Raw genomic sequence first — 17,080 nt, 5'->3', positions numbered from 1 at the left:
GGTTAACTGGAGACGCAGCATGTTAACTGTATCTGTGGAGATTATGGAATGTTTATCCAGTGATCAGATTTCCTGTTAAGTGTTTGGATTTCCTGAAATCCTTGCTATCGACCCAAGTGCTGTCCACTGAACAGACTTTGTGGGGGGGGGTTTCTTTGTGCTCACATGGTAGGCTTTCCTTCCTGCTCTCTTCCCAGTTGTAGTGCCTGTGTGTCCTCACCGCTCAGGACATTTCTGGATGGAAATCAAAACTTTTAGTCTCCAGAAGTCTGTGGACCACTGTACATTGGATTTTTTTGTTTTTTAACTGGAAATAACTGAAGAAACATGGTTTCTTTCAGCGGCCCATGGGAGAGGATGTTTTAGCCTAAAATGGAATAATGGCCTTAGGTTTGAGGAACAAATCTGGAATGGGAATTCAAACTGCACAAGTTCTGGTAAGTTGCAGCATGCTAAATTTAGGTGTGGTTAGTACTGTACAGTACTTAGACAAAGACAAGGTGGGACTGTGTGTCCATTGAATCTGACTGCTAATCACTTTACAACAAACAGATCCGTGAAACTGAGGAGATAGGACTTTTGGGGAGTGGGTGTGGGGTATACTGGTGAAGTCCATTTTTTAATTCCCTGTAAATGCATGCTATTTACCTGAACAAAATATATAGGGCCTGATTCTGCAAATCCTTGCTCTTCTAAGTTACCCTTACTCACGAGTAGCCTGATTAACTTTAAGAATTTCACATGTAAGCAAGGGCTTTCAGGATTGCGCCCATATATAAGTTACTTGGTAAACCACAATGTTTTGATCTTAGAAAAGAGTGAGGGAATCAGAGCTTTTTGTTAAAATAGGAATTTTATGGCTGTATTTTTAATTGTATTCCTCCATAGGTCTTTTGCATGTTGAATCTAAACTTGGTTTTAAATTGTTAAAAGAATCAGTGAGAGACTTTTTTCCTATTGCCTTTTCAAATGAATTTGTAATAGAAGCAAAAATGTATTTAGTGCAGCTGTATTGCTAGAGGCCAAAAAGGGGCTTCTTTTTGTCTGTAGCAAAATTGCTGAAAGATACCTTATAGCAAATGAATTGTGCAACTAAAATAAAATGTAAGACGTGGCTTATGATTTAACTAGGGTGCATGGCAGTGATAGTAGCCTTGTGTATTTTTAATTAAACCCTGATCACAAATTCAGCGGGTCTGATGGTCTCACAGTCAATGAGTCAGCATTTGAAAGGAAACACTTAAGGCCCAATCTTGTAGTCCTTGTTCAGGCAAATCTCTTCTAGAAATCCAGTGCAAGTTCTGCCAGAACGAAAAGGGCAAATCAGACTCATAGGCACTGAACGATTGAAATTCATTTTACACTGTCCTTAAGTAAGTGCTCTAGTTACACTCAACACTTCTGAGTTATTTGAATTAATTCAAAAATCTTTTAGTGGGGGTGGGGGATTAGATGGCCTCAAGTTGCTTGGATATTAGGGAGCATCTGTGCTAGAGGGAATTATGTGTAATAAATTTACTTGAGATATTTACACCTCAGCATTGTTTTCACACTGGAATACTGAAATCTCCCTGAATTTTAATGTATGTTATTGCAGGTCTGGGGCAGTCAAGCCATGTTAAAACTAAAACTCTCTAGGTATTTTAGTGGGAAAATACTTTTCCATTTACAAACTGAAAGAAAGCACTCACCGACTTCTGCATTTTAATCTTACTGTGTGGAGTCCTTGGGGATTCTAAACACATTTGTTTTTATTTTGGTGCTCCCTCTTCCTGTGCAAAATCTTAGTCCTGATCCTGCAGTTCTTATACAATGCACTGATGTCAATAGGAGGCTTTTGTGAGTGAGATTGTCAGGATTAAGCACTTCTCCTTCCATCAGTCTTGTAAGAATGCCATTTTGATTGGTTACTTGTGATACTGAAGAGAAAGTAGCCAGTGTTTTACACATGGAAAGTTGAGATTCTCTTCCAAAGTTGTGCACTTTGAACATATACCTATCTCATAGAGCTGGAAGGGACTCTGAAAACCCCCTGTCTTCACTAGCAGGACTAAGTACTTATTTTGCCCTGATCCCTAAGTGGCCCCCTCAAGAATTGAACTCACAACCCTAGGTTTAGCAGGCCAATGCTCAGACCACTGAGCTATCCCCCCCACTTAAGTCTGCCCCCACACCCATACTCATGTGAGTAGCTCCTTGGAGCCAACAGAGGCATGAGTAGGGACTTCTCACCTGAGTAATGGTGTGCAGGACTAGACCTTTGGTGTTCTGCTGTGCATTAAAGGCTGTACACTACTTTGGTTGTCTATATACATGACTGGAAATAAAGCAGAATAGAGGGGGATATCCTCATCTCCAGGCTATGAGGTTCTGACTGCAAAACTCCTAGCAATACCAAAGGGCTAAATGCCCAAGTCCAGGTGTCACTAATGATAGGTGATCTTCAGAAAATTCAGAGGATGAGTTGAGATAAGCACTGAAAAGAAACATGGGGACCTTTCCAAGCCCAATCAAATCTCTTGGGTTTGAAAATCAGGCTGGCAGTGTCATAAGAACAGGATTTTCTGTAGAAATGCCAGTGTTTCTGGTTTTGGTTAAGCTGGAAATGCTGTGAGTATGGCCTTTCTAGTGATATTTTGGTATTTCCTCTTCTGCCCACACCCAGAAAGAGGAAATGCAAATGCACAGCCTTTATTTCTTTGTGTATGTGTTTTTGTTTTTTTTTCCTTGTGTGAACTTTCTTTTTTTATTTCAAACCTCACAACGTTTTAAAGTTCAGTTTGGTTTGGACTTTGGGAATTTCTTCAGCGCTCTATTTATTTAGCTGCACCCAGCCATGTCCCCTTAACTAAAAGTGATGATTACATTAGGGGGTTTTTTAAATTTTTTTTAATGTGGTCGCCTTGGTCCAGCTACCAGTGGCCATTTGCTGACATAACAATAAGCACCATGGTAACTCGCCCTCTGAAATTTTCTCAGTGACAATCAGCAGAGAAGCAGTGGCGGATTAAGGATTTTGCCGCCCCTAGGCCCTGAAATAATTGCCGCCCCTGGCCCCATATGAACTTGTTTTAATTTTTTTACAAATTCGTTTGAACTAAAATGAATCTAAATAACATTAAAATAATTGAACATTTACAAGTTTTATTATAAATAAAATTACAAATACAGCGGACCCTCGCTTGAACGCGCGTCTGTATAGCGCGAGACCGCGCATGGATCCAAAACCCCGCGTTCAAGTGGGGGGTCCGGTGCAGTTTAGGATTCTCACGAGTATGTTTACTAAATGGCATCGCGCCGTCATTGGTGGTTTCAATACGCGCTATGATTGGTAGAATCGCGTCGTCACTGATGCCGCGATTACAAAAATGCTGCTATTATAAATTTGCTGCCCCTGCAAATTTGCTGGCCTAGGCCTTGTCGGCCTAAGCGATAATACGCCGCTGGCTGAATGGGCATCGAGAACAAACCACCCTGTTATCCTTGGAGATATTTCCTTCAGGTCTTTTTAGTCTATTCCTAATGACCACTAATAAGCTCTACAGTTACAGACCCTATTGTACAATCTCCTTTCTGCATATATGAGGCGCTCCTCAACTCATGCATTCATTCTGTGCCTCCCATTCACCGTTGTGCCTGCCAAGCCGCCTGCTTTTCTTCTTGTTGTTGTTGGCAAGAGTGAATAAACAGTTTTGACAGGCATAGCGTACTGGAGAGTCAACTTAATACATACAATAATGTTTCTCTGCCCAGACGATCAATGGGCCAGAGTAACTAAACTATTTCGACTAAATCATTTCTCACATTAAAAGCTTCTAACCCTTCCTGTCCCCTTTGGTTTATGGGACAAAAAATCACATCCTATTCTTTTATCTCTTCTGGCCCGCAGAGCATTTTTAATCTTCAGTCATTTTTCTACCGTTTCTCAAACCCTTTCTCAAAACCCTTTTTAAATGGCCACCCAAACTTCAGGTGAAATTCCCACACTTGTGGGCATTTCAGGCACACAAGCGGGGTAACTGTCCACATGCATTTGTATGTGCTACCGTGGGATCTGCCTGGACAAGTAAGGCAGCTGATTTTGCAAAACTGTCTCCCTGTACGATTGGGTTCATTGCACAAATATCTGTTCCATGGCTTTGCAACCCACAACAAAAAGAAAAGGGATTTTTTATTTGATGGAATATTTCTGTCACGCAACGAGAATCGGCCCAGATTTAAAGTAGGCCCAGTGGAGCTCCGGAGAGAGTTCCAAATACACCAATGTGCTTGTGCTTGTTCTCTCGCCCTCTGATTCAAAGTCCCCTTTTTGGCTTTACAAAGCTGAGGTACCTCAGATGCACGGGAGGGAAGGACACAGTATGTAGTCTTAAAACAATGGGTCAGAATAAAAGGAATGGAATTAGCACTCAGATTGGAATAAATTCAGTCTTGGTATTCTGCCCACTAACCAAGCTCCCCCTACTTGAGCATGGCTTGTTTCTAGCCCCAGCAGGGCTCGTGTCCCAGTGCCTATTCTCTCACTCTAGAGAGAGTGACTCTTCTGCTATATTTTCTTATATCTTGGCTGGAGTTACAAAAAAAATCTACCACTGTGAGTCAGCAGAAATTACTCTGCATCTTTATGCAGGGTTCTAGCTCCCAGAAACGGGATGAGTTCCTAGAAGAATGCTATATCCCTATGCAGGTTCAGAGACCCTGCCACTGTATTCGAGGGAGACTGGATGACCCAGACAGCACAGGATTGGTAATAAGAGCTAGAACCTTTCAGCTGTGTCATAGGTCACCAGCACAAAACTCTCCTAGTTTGATTGGGTCTGATCTTATGAAGTGCCACCCCCAACTCTTACAGCACTCGAGGATACTTCCCGGCCTCACAGAACTGGGCACATGGGACCTGATCCAATGCCCATGGCAATCAGTAGAAAGACTGCCATTGATTTCAGTGGGCTTTGGATCATGGCCATAGTGGCCAAAGTTTGTCACCATTTAATGGCTGTTTACCAGCTATCGTCAAACTCTCAGGTGGCATTGGTCTCTTGGAATCAGTGGGTGTTTTCAGCATAGTTCTTGGCAAGTAGATGTCCACATCACACACACAATCCCACAACACCATAACTGTCTCTCGTGTTGGCATGCTCATCAGGGGGACCAAATATTGAAGGGAGACAAAGAATGAACTGTCATTCACCCTGATAGGTGGCCTGTTTAAGTCAGAGTAGAAGCAGGTCAGGTCAATGTCAAGAAGCAGATGCATGCTCACAGTATGTGTACTGTGGATAAGGAAAGGGTGCAGATCCTTGGTTGCTGTTAACTGGGATAGTGGATGGAGATTTGCCAATTTACACCAGCTGAGGATCTGGCCCAGCATGTTAATATTTAGAGCTGTTGAACAAAGCAACTTTCACCAGCATTAAATTTGAACAAACTGTCAATGACAATGATCAGTGTTTACTGCTTCTCAGTGGCTGCTAGTTATTTCTAAAAGTCACGAGGAATCTACTGATTTGCTTTGCTTTCTAATACATCTCACTGAAAGCAAACTAAGGAAACCTCCTCCCCCCACTCACCAAACTGGTCTATAGGTATTTGTGAAGTGGGGGGTGCTTAGTGGTTAACCACGTAACAATTTGAAGCATGTGGTTAACTCAAAAAAGCCTGTCTCTAAACATTTGCAGCCTTTAATTATATTAACAGGAAAGGAGTGTTTGTTGGTTCTGCTAGCTGCACTGTAATACTGTGCCAGGAAGCTGTACACATCCCATGACAAAGCTCCTGATAAAATGCACTCATTTTATCCTTTGGAACTTATCTTCCGTCTGCCTACTAGGGCAAGGCCCAGCTGCTCTCCTATGTCAAAGCTATATTGTGTTTCTGCTTGGCATGTCACAGTGAAACACGCAACAGGAAATAAAATAGGGAGAGAAGAAAGAGGGGTGTTTGTCATAAGAGGGACAGCAGCTTCATAAAGGGAATAGGAGGCAGAGTAACAAACTGAAATTGAGGAATATTTGTTACAAAGCTTAGTAAAGGTGCGGTTGTGGAATAGTCTCTCTAGTGGGCGCCACATAGGCTGAGGCATTTAGAACAGTGGTTCTCAAAGCTGGTCCGCCGCTTGTTCAGAGAAAGCCCCTGGTGGGCCAGGCAGGTTTGTTTACCTGCCGTGTCCGCAGGTTTGGCCGATCACGGCTCCCACTGGCCGCGGTTCGCTGCTCCAGGCCAATGGATGTGCTGGCTGCCCTTCCCGGCGAACCGCGGCCAGTGGGAGCCGTGATCGGCCAAACCTGCAAACTCGGCAGGTAAACAAACCGGCGTGGCCCGCCTGGGGCTTTCCCTGAACAAGCGACAGACCGGCTTTGAGAACCACTGGCTTAAACCACTAAAACTTAAGATTGCAAAATTTTTCTATGTTGAGAGACTCATGAGAAATCTTACAACCAATGACTGCTGCTACTCCCCTGCAATAGGAGTTTTGTTTGTATTCAATTTTCATTTATTTCTAATGCAGACACACATGCTATAGGCAGGACTTCCTATCCTTTGCTCTGAGTCTAGGTGCTATTTGACAGGCACATTTTTGAAGAAGTCAGCTATACAGACTGGCTACTCTAGTTACCTCCCTTTGCCCAACAAGGAACCTAAATCATAACCCAGCAGCTAAAAATGTGTTTCCAACCTGTATGTTCTCCCACCAAAGTCCTCCCAACATCTCTCAGCTCAGGAAGCAAATGTACCTTGAAGCATGCCATGAAGGTTGACCAACTAGCACTGCTTTGGACCAAGGGGAAGTGAGGCCCTGCCAGCTGCTCCCTCTCTGTTATATAATCTCCAGTTCTGGCACCACTGCTGAACACAATGGTGGCTGTGTGACATGGGAAGAGGTGGTCTTCCAGCTCAGTTGGTCCTAGACCACGTGTTTCTTAATATCCATTCTCCAGTCTGAGGAGAAGAAAATTATACTATGGCCTAGTGCTTGAACCACAGGAAAGAGATTTGGGATTCCCAGTGTAACCTTGTTCTGCCACTGTGAACTTGAGCAAGCCTCTACAATTCCAACTATAAAATGGGAGTAATACAATTTACCAGCTTGCAGAGGTGATACTTCAATAATGTTTTCTCCCCATCTGGTTTTCAACCAAACAATCAGCTCCCTACTCTTCTCCCATCACAATCCATAAAGTTAATGGTCTTCCCCTCAGTCTGTCAGTTCTTCCACACCCACTCCTAGCCCAGTATCCCTCAATCCACCATGTTCTCCCTCCCCAGCAACCCATGAAGGCAGGCAGGTTGTCCTGCAACCTCTGGCTGTGTATTTGCAGAATAATGTTCTTTCATGGTGGGGAATGGTTATCGAGGTGGATGGATCTTCTCTAACTGCTGGAAGTTGCTGTTAGCTCGTGTGGGGGATCAGGTCTTCTGTAACTGGTGTGAGAGCGCTGGTCTTCTCTAGGTAGTCTGAGGAAGCATGTTTCCACTCAGTGATAGTGGGGAATTTGGAGGAAAGCAGAGCTCCGGTCAATCAGCTCCATCTCAGTTCTGGTTCTTCAAACTCCAGATGGGGCTGGGCACACAAACATCAGAGCAGCAGCAGCTTGGCCCTGCCTCCTGTCTTTCTCCTTGTGCATTGCTGGAGCAGCCAGCAAGGAGGGAGGTGTATGTGTGAAATAGGTGGTGCATCCTCCTTGTGCGCCTAGATGCCAGTGGAACATGCAGGAGGGTAGTTCTTTTGCACATGCTAGCACAGCTGTGCCAGTTGTGAGTGCACCCACTGTGCAGTACCTGGCTGAACCAGCCAGTTTAGTCCCTGCCTCAGAAAGGGCTGAATGTTTTAACCTGCTGAACCAGCAGTCCTTAGCATTTTGGACTACACCATAACACTGAGTGCATGTTGTCGTAAATGGAGCATGTGTGATGTGACTAATTGCTGCTTCTCCCCTGCACTCAAACCCTTGTTAGATCCCTAACAACCCAAAGCACTTAATATATTTCATCACTATGTAAATCTCTCATAAAACACCACCAGCTCCTCAGCTGGTGTAAATGATCTGGCCCATCCATCTTATCAGGTGCATGTCTTTGTTGCACTTCCTTTAATAATTAAATGTGTCAGCAGGTGCTTTTTTATCTCTGTTCATACCAGTAACAATCATAGCCAAGTACGCAGCGAAGCTTATCAGACTCAGATCTTAGCACAACTCGGTATTTATACATCCATATAAAAAGGTATCTACACTTAATGACTGAGTCATTTGTCAAGACATTTTACCATTCCTACAATATACTGTGTGTTTATATTGAATGTACAGATTTTAAATAGGTACAGACACTCATGCCTAAATTCTGATCTCTTTTACAGTAAAGTAATTGCTTTGACTTCACTAGAGTTATTCCAGAATTACACAAAGGTAAATGAGATCTTCATCAGAACTCTTGTCCTCAAAAATACATATGAGATGAACATGATCATTGTTTTGTATGTTTAAGAAGTTGTGTATAATTGAGAAGGGATGGACAGAAGCAATCCATCCAGCTTTTGGTAAGGACAGGGTTTAAATCTGCTTCTGGCATAAGAGAAGATCTACAGCTGTTATCTGCACTCACTGCCTAGAAAGACAAATATATCTGAGCTCAGCTGAAACCAATTTCCTTACTGGACTGGACCAATTTCCTTATGGAGAATACTGGACTTGAAAGGCCTGATCATCGGTTCCTCCATTCCTGCACTTGGAGCAGGTGCAGGGATGCAAAGGTGATTGTAAATCACCTTTGTGCCCTTAATATGCTGGAGCCCTGCAGGACCCTACCTGGCATCAAAAGTGAGTTAGAGTACCCTAAAACATCTAACTTACATTTTTCTTCCCAGGGTCCCCTATGTCCCATGGGAAGTATAAAATAGCCATAGGGCTGTGCACTCTGGCTGAGCCCCTGACAGTCCTCTGATCTGTCCCTGATGTCGTGCTTGGGAGCAAAAGCTATCATGGTTGGTGTAGAGCATTTATGCCAGTTTTACACTGGCTCTCTGCACAGAGGGTATTCTCCAGGGGCAATTCTCCCCACTTTAGGGACCCTTAACACTGCCAGAGTAGCCTAAAGTATATATGATAATTAGGCCCTAAGAGTGCATAGGCTGTTGGAAACTGATATCTCAATGAATTTGTGTGATGGCCACCATCTTGGTGCAGGGACCTCTACAGTGGAAAGCATTAATCTCTAGAGTTTGACTTAAATAATCAGGCTCTGTAGCAAACCCATATCCTCTGTGGATCATATGCAGAATGGGGAAAATACGTACCCAGCAGTGGGTTACATGCCCTTCTTCTGCCCAGAGGATGTAAGTCAAGGCTCTCAACAGCTCATATCCCAGATGAGCTCTCATTTATGTAACAGCCACCATCTTGGCTGACACCAGGAATTGAACTGGGGCCTTTCTGAGCGGAAACCATGAATCTTTACCACTTGAGCAAGAAAGCTAGGCTCATAAGCTAAGAGCTGCAACAGATTCTCATCCTTTGTAGATAAAGCACAATACATATCACACACTGAGCAGTCAGTTACCCTTGGATTAGAACTAGGATCACCCTGATAGCAAGGAAACAGGGAGTTTTAGTCAATGGGTTTTTGTGCTACTTGTATGTTGAGTTTATAGTTTGAGTCTGTAGGGACACTTGTCTTTTCCTTGGGGGGAAGGAGGATGTTATTTGTATGCAGGGCCGGCACAACCCATTAGGCGACCTAGGCGGTCGCCTAGGGCGCTACAATTTGGGGGGCGGTGACCACAGCGGTATTTCGGCGTCGGGACCTTCTGCCGCCTCTGTGGGGGGGTGGCATTTCAGGGCGGGACCTTCCGCCGCCTAGGGCGGCAGAAATGCTGGTGGCGCTCCTGTTTGTATGTCATGTTGTATTTTACGGGTTGGGAGAAAAACATCCAAAAGGAACTTTTAAACCATAGAAATTTGTCATAATGAGTATTCTGTTGACCATGAATGTGGATCTGGCCAATCTGCAGTAGTAATGCTTCACTTTGAGTATCAGTATCAAGGGTACCATTCATGCTAGAGCCAGGCATCATGGCTAGAAGTTAAACCAACCATTTTTAAAACTTGGGTGCCTAAAGCTAGGTACCTAAATAAGTAACTTCCAGGGGAGCTCCAGGTACTTAGCACCTTTGAAAGTCAGGCTGTTTATCTGGGCGCTTATATATGGGTAGAAGAACCTAGCTTAAGCTACCCAAGACTGAAAACTTTTGTCTGTGTCTCCATGTAAGTCTGTTAATGTATCTCAGTCCTAACATACAACACTTCTGCTTTTGAAATTCTGGGCCTCTCCTGAGTGAGAATTGCCAACTAAGCCAAACTGTGGTGTATATACAAGTCAGATAGCGACTTGGAAGAAACCTCCAAACTCAGATGAGTTTGTGAATTTACGCAGAAAAGGAATCCAGACCCTCAGAAACAACGACTTGGTGCTTTAGCTACATAGCGTTACATAGCTGCCTCTATTGCATATTCATTCACTAGGTTCTGTAGAAGAAGAATGCTGGAGATAAATAACAACAAAATGTAATCGGCTTATTCAGCTGTTCTGTATACAAACTGCAGTGAGCTTTGCACTAACCCCTGCAGATATAACTGAGGGGAGGAAGAAGGACTGAAGTGGCCAGACACCATCTCTGTGAACTGTGGCAAGCCAGGCCTTCCTTGAAAATGTGACACCTTCGTTACTGAACTATGTTAGTTGTGAGAACAGAAAATCTGTTTTGTTCTTTTCCATCCATGTCAGAATGAACATGAAAATTTCTTTCCAAAAAGGAAATACTCTGATGATGTTGGAATGCATGGAGTAGATTAGTTTCATTTAAGTACTAGAGGATGCACATGTGGGATTTTAACAGCTTAAAGCACTCCCAGGTGGTTGTGCAATACCATATTTCCACTGAGTAAGAAAGATAGGAAGTCTGGCAAGAGACCACCCTGGATTAACCAGGAGATCTTCAATGATCTGAAACTCAAAAAAGAGTTCTACAAAAAGTGGAAACTAGGTCAAATTATAAAGGATGAATATAAACAAATAACACAAGTATGTAGGGATAAAATTAGAAAGGCCAAGGCACAAAGCGAGATTAAATTAGCTAGAGACATAAAGGGTAACAAGAAAACATTCTACAAATACAATAGAAGCAAGAGGAAGACAAGGCCAGGGTAGGCCCATTACTTAATTGGGGGTGGGAGGAGGGACAAGAACAGAAAATGTGGAAATGGCAGAAGTGCCAAATGACTTTTTTGTATCAGTTTTCACCTAAATGATTAGTAGTGATTGGACGTCAAACATGGTGAATGCCAGTGAAAATGAGGTAGGCTCAGAGGCTAAAGTAGGGAAAGAACAAGTTAAAAATTACTCAGACAAGTTAGACGTCTTAAAGTCGCCAGGGCCTGATGAAATACATCGTAGAATACTCAAGGAGCTGATTAAGGAAATATCTGAGCCATTAGTGATTATCTTTAAAAAGTCATTAAAATGGCAATTATTCCAGAGGACTGGAAAAGGGCAAATTTAGTGCCAACCTATAAAAAGGGAAATAAGAATAACCTGGGGAATTACAGACCAGTCAGCTTAACTTCAGTACCCGGGAAAGATAATGGAGCAAATAATTAAGCAATCGATTTGCAGACATGTAGAAGATAATAAGGTGATAAGTAACAGTCAGCATGGATTTGTCAAGAACAAATAATGTGAAACCAACCTAATAGCTTTCTTTGATAGGATAACAAGCCTGGTGGATTGGGGAGAAGCAGTAGATGTGGTATATCGTGACTTTAGTAAGGCTTCTGATTCTGTCTTGCATGACGTTCTCATAAACAAACTAGGGAAATATAACCTAGATGGAGCTACTATAAGGTGGGTGCATAACTGGATGAAAAACCATTTCCAGAGAGTGTTTGGTTCACAGTCAAACTGGAAGTGCATATCGAGTGGGGTCCTACAGGGATCAGTTCTAGGTCTGGTTCTGTTCAATATCTTCATCAATGATTTATATCAGGGGTGGTCAACTTGAGCCTGAGAAGGAGCCAGAATTTATCAATGTACATTGCCAAAGAGTCACAGTAATATGTCAGTAGTCCCCCATCAGCTCCCAGCGCCTCCCACCCACCAGCAGCCCTGCCGATCAGCTCCTCCCCCACCCTCCCCTCCCATTCCCGATCAGCTGTTTCGTGGTGTGCAGGAGGCTCTGGGGACGAGGGAGGGCATGGCAGGCTCAGGGGAGGGGGCAGAAAGGGGTGGAGTGGGGGCAGGGCCTGTGACAGAGCCAGGGGTTGAGCAGTGAACACCCCCCGGCACATTGGAAAGTTGGCGCCTGTAGCTCCAGCCCCGGAGTTGGTGCCTATACAAGGAACCGCATATTAACTGCTGAAGAGCCGCATGTGGCTCTTGAGCCACAGGTTGGCCACCCCGATTTAGATAATGGCATAGAGAGTAGACTTATAAAGTTTGCAGATGATACCAAGCTAGGAGGGGTTGCAAGTGCTTTGGAGGATAGGATTAAAATTAAAATGATCTGGAGAAATTGTCTGAAGTAAATAGGATGAAATTCAATAAGGACAAATGCAAAGTACTCCACTTAGGAAGGAACAATCAGTTGCACACATACAAAATGGGAAATGACTGCCTAGGAAGGAGTACTGCGGAAAGAGGTCTCGGTGTCATGGTGGATCACAAGCTAAATATGAGTCAATAGTGTAACACTGTTGCAAGAACTGCTAATATATTGCAGAATTATATTTGCTTAAGTGTTGTAAGCAAGACATGAGAAGTAGTAATTCTGCTCTATTTCATGCTCAGCTGGAGTATTGTGTCCAGTTCTGGGCGCTACGTTTCAGGAAAGATGTAGACAAATTGAAGAAAGTCCAGAGAAGAGCAACAAAAATAATTAAAGGTCTAGAAAACATGAGGGAAGATTGAAAAAATTGGGTTTGTTTAGTCTGGAGAAGAGAAGACTGAGAAGGGACATGAATGGATCACTTAATGATTGTTCATTCCCTCTGGGGCACCTGGTATTGGCCACTGTTGGAAGACAGAATACTGGGCTAGATGGACATTTGGTTTGACCCAGTATGGCCGGTCTTATGTTCTTATAACAGTTTTCAAGTATATAAAAGATTGTTACAAGGAGGAGAGAGAAAAATTGTTCTCTTTAACCTGTGAGGATAGGACAAAAAGCAATGGGCTTAAATTGCAGCAAGGGCAGTTTAGGTTCAATATTAGGAAAAACTTCTTAACTGTCAGGGTAGTTAAGAACTGGAATAAATTGCCCAGGGAGGTTGTGGAATCTCCATCATTGGGGATTTTTAAGAGCAGGTTAGACAAACACCTGTTAGGGATAATACTTAGTCCTGCCATGAATGCAGGGGACTGGACTAGAGAACTTATCTAGGTCTCTTCCAGTCCTAAGATTCTATGATTCTATGTATGTCAGTTATTGTGTGACCTTTGCAGTGAACAATAGATTTTAAAAAACCTGTTGTTTATGCTGCTAATAGAGTCTCTCTTCTTGGAAGTTGCATATGTTTGCAGTATCACAATGCCCTACCTAGCCACTCTTTTAATGAGGGGCGATGGTGAGACAGGAGAAGAGTTCCAGGAGGAATAACATTCTGACTTCTGTTCACGTCTGTGCCGTTCTTGTATAGTGTTTCCAGTGCAGGAGACTGGGAGAATGACAGGATAACCTATTCTTGAAAGAAGCATGACCAAAGATGTGCAGTAAGGTAATATTTATAATTAAATATAAATCAAAATTTGGCTGGAGATGAATGACTGGCAATGGTGTTACTGAGTTAAAGTGTATCAGCTATGTCCTGTGAAAATCTGAGTTGAGTTTAAAAAGCACTGGGGTTTTGTTTTTTGAGCACATAGGAAGGTTTAGTTTGATGGTCTTACACTGATAATAATTCTCTTTGTTTGAAGAGCTGGCCTTTGGGAAGATGATACGGCCACAACGTATCATTGAACAAGAGCTCAGAGTTTTTATAAAAGGATTTGCCATCCATATGTTTAATGACTACATCCCCAGTTACCCTGATGAGTTAAAACCATTTTCTTAAGGGATATGAACCCTCGTGCTTCAGAGCATAAACCAATTCTTAACTGATAGGGTTAGGAAAAAACTTCCCATATGGATAGATTATTCCAGAATTATCCATTTGGGAGGTATTTAAACCTTCCTGTAAAGCACTGATTAGCCACCATTGGAAACAGGTTAGTGGATTAAATGGACCAATGGGACACTTAGAATGTAAAGGAGAATCTAAGCATTCCACTTTTAAAAAATGAAATTTAGCCTTTTTATTACAAAGATAGCTTTGAAACTGTAAACCAATGACTAGCTCTGTAAAAATCAATGGCAAGTTTTAACAAAGCGTTCTCCTAGGGATTATTTTCTCCTACAGTTGCTCATGGCTAGATTTTTGGGGTAGGGTGAAAGCTCATGGTCACAGGTCCCTTGACTTTTTTGGGGGGGAGTTGATTTTGTTCAGTTCAGTTTCCGAATCTAGCAGAGGGAGGAGGGCAGTGCCACACAAGCTACCATTACAAATGCTGAAAACTCTTCTACTAAGCTGGTCTAAAAGAAGACATCTCAACAACATGAGAGAGAGTGTGGCCTGGTGGATGAGGCACAACATTGAGTCCAAGGTACTTCTACAGTCCAATACAGGTTCTGACACTTACTGCTTCTTTGATATTTGGTAAAGTCACTTAACCTTTATTGCCTTAGTTTCTCCATCTGCAAAATGGACTTAATAATAATTGTCTAGTTGAAAGGGAGCTGAGAAACATGTTACTAAAATTAAAGTTTGAAAATTGCTGTGGTGCTAAACATTTCCTGGAGTACAAAACAAATCCTCCAATCACTGGGGGCTTGGTCATCCCCAGTTCTTTGACTGTTGGTCCCTATGCATACACATGGGCATCACGTGCCTGAGTCCGAAAATTCTTCAAATCCTTCTGTTGACCTGTACATGTGCAGTAGCTCTCCTTGTGCTCCTGACTGAGGGTATAAGAGGCAGTGCAGGTCGATGCCTTTCCAGTTCCTTCTTACCACACCGTGACCTGAGTCAGATTAGTGTCCTCCTTCACTCCATTGCATAACCTGCAAAGAAAGAAAATACCTGTAAATAGTTATATAGCTTATCTTGCTAGTTAGCATGGAGTAAGATCTTTTGCCTGGTTGGGGAACCCCTTCCTGGGTCCAGGACTATGCCCAGAATCCCAGGATTCAAGAATGCATCTTGTGCCCTCACTCCTTCCCCATCAGTGACTAACATCAATGGTGCCTGTACTGTCTGGGTGAGGCACATATCTCTGCAAAGTGCAGTATCTGTTGCTCCTTCCCACCCAGAACTCGAGAAGCCCAGGAGCTTCACCTATGAAAGTACTTGCTGGAGAAGGCCCCTCTCCAATCTGGGCCAGGGAGACTCCCCTGTACATCAGCCTCAACTGACCAGCAGTGCCCCTCCAGTGCCTTGGAGTGGAGCCTTCAGCATCAAAGTCCAAGGAGTTTTCTTCTAGAGGGCACTCTCATGGGCACAAGGATAGAGCCCCTTTGAGGACTGTCCATAACAAGTGCGCTTTCTCCCTGAGCCTGTCCAGGTCAGCTGAGATGTCACATATGGAACCCAAGGAACCAGCTCCACTGAAGACCGCTAGATTGGAGGGTAAGGTGCGTAAAAAGAAAGATCTGTCAGTTCTATCAGTCACCTTGATACCAAAGCGGAAGGACAGATGTTTGCTGGTTCTGTCTGAGTACTGGTCTGGACCCATTGTTGGTACTGCCTTAGTCATCTAAAGATCATCCAGCTGCTGCAGATGCACCGGACTTGACTGCTGGAACCCTTCAGAAACCAAGCCGTATGGAGGTGTACATAACACTGTGGATAAAGAAGGAATATATCCTTCAGTCTTCACTTCTTTCCAGTCCTGCCCTCCTGAGGAATCTCCTTACTCTGGAGAAGGAGTCTATATCAATGTCCCAGAAGCAGTCCCATCTCCCAACCATCTTGTAGGAATGCCCCGGTACCAATGGTGCCACCTCTACCGATGGAACAGTTCTCGGACTTGGATGAGTCAATGGAGGTAGCTGCACTGGTATCTCCATGGAGATACTCAATCCCTGACAGACAGTCGAGGGGTTATGCTTGACATTTCTCTGGTTACAATGCCCCCAGCCCAGGGACCACTGGTACCAATTCTCTTGGAATCCCTTGCAACCAATCAATCCCTCTTTCTGGCCTTTCTGTGGGATTCCTATGGCAAGTGCCCAGGCTCCTCTCAGAGTCCTACTGCTCCTCTCCCTCTTGCCAACCAGTTCCATCGATGTATGAGGACGAAGAGCCAGAGACAGAGCCTCAGGTACTAATAGTTCCGACGGGTGCCTCTTCATCATTCCTGGACAATGCGGTCACACCTTTCCCTTCTCTGGCAGATGACCACTGGCAGAACCAGGAGCTGTTACAAACAGTTGCCAATGACCTAGAGATCCCATTAGAGGAGGTCCAGGACCTGTCACTCCCGCTCCTGGACATCTTGCAACCTCAGGGACCAAGTAAGGTGGCCCTTCTGATCAATGGGGCCAAACTAGAACTAGGCAGAGCAATATGGCATGCTCCAGAATCCTGTGCCCCAGCACAGAAAACAGCCAAAGAAGCTGAATTTTTACTTTTCCCACCCTGCCCCCAATGCATAGGTGGTACAGACAGCTACAAAAAGAGCTCGTTCACACTATCAAAGGGCCACCCTGACAGATAAAGGTTCTGAGACTGGACCTCCTGAAAAGAAAAGTCTTCTCCTCCGGGGCCCTGCAATTTTGTGTCACTAATTACCAAGCTTTGTGAGTGAAATACAATGTTAATAACCATTCCAGGCTTACAGACTTCAGAGATAAGCCTCCCATGGAGGACAGAGCCCAATTTCAGTCTCTTTTAGATGAGGGGAAGCTAGTGGCAAAAGTAGCCCTCCAGCTGCAGTGGATGCTGCAGACACAAGTTTCAGAACTTTGTTTCCTAGGGATGTCGAAAACACCATCCAG

At 43.7% G+C, this 17,080-nt stretch overlaps 1 protein-coding gene across 1 annotated transcript in view; it reads left to right on the top strand.

The window, feature by feature from the left end:
• The first annotated feature begins 211 nt into the window (after positions 1-211).
• Positions 212-17,080, top strand: part of ASAP1 (ArfGAP with SH3 domain, ankyrin repeat and PH domain 1) — a 288,493-nt gene continuing 271,624 nt past the window's right edge. The window contains exon 1 of the mRNA XM_026659939.2: positions 212-437. The gene's annotated coding sequence lies outside the window, so the exon portion shown is untranslated. The remainder of the gene's footprint in view (positions 438-17,080) is intronic.

Source organism: Terrapene carolina, unplaced genomic scaffold, assembly GCF_002925995.2.
Source record: "Terrapene carolina triunguis isolate 2854851 unplaced genomic scaffold, T_m_triunguis-2.0 Scaffold58, whole genome shotgun sequence".
Taxonomy (NCBI): Eukaryota; Metazoa; Chordata; order Testudines; family Emydidae; genus Terrapene; species Terrapene triunguis.
Note: the sequence above shows the minus strand (reverse complement) of the source record. Positions and strands in the feature narration are given on the sequence as shown.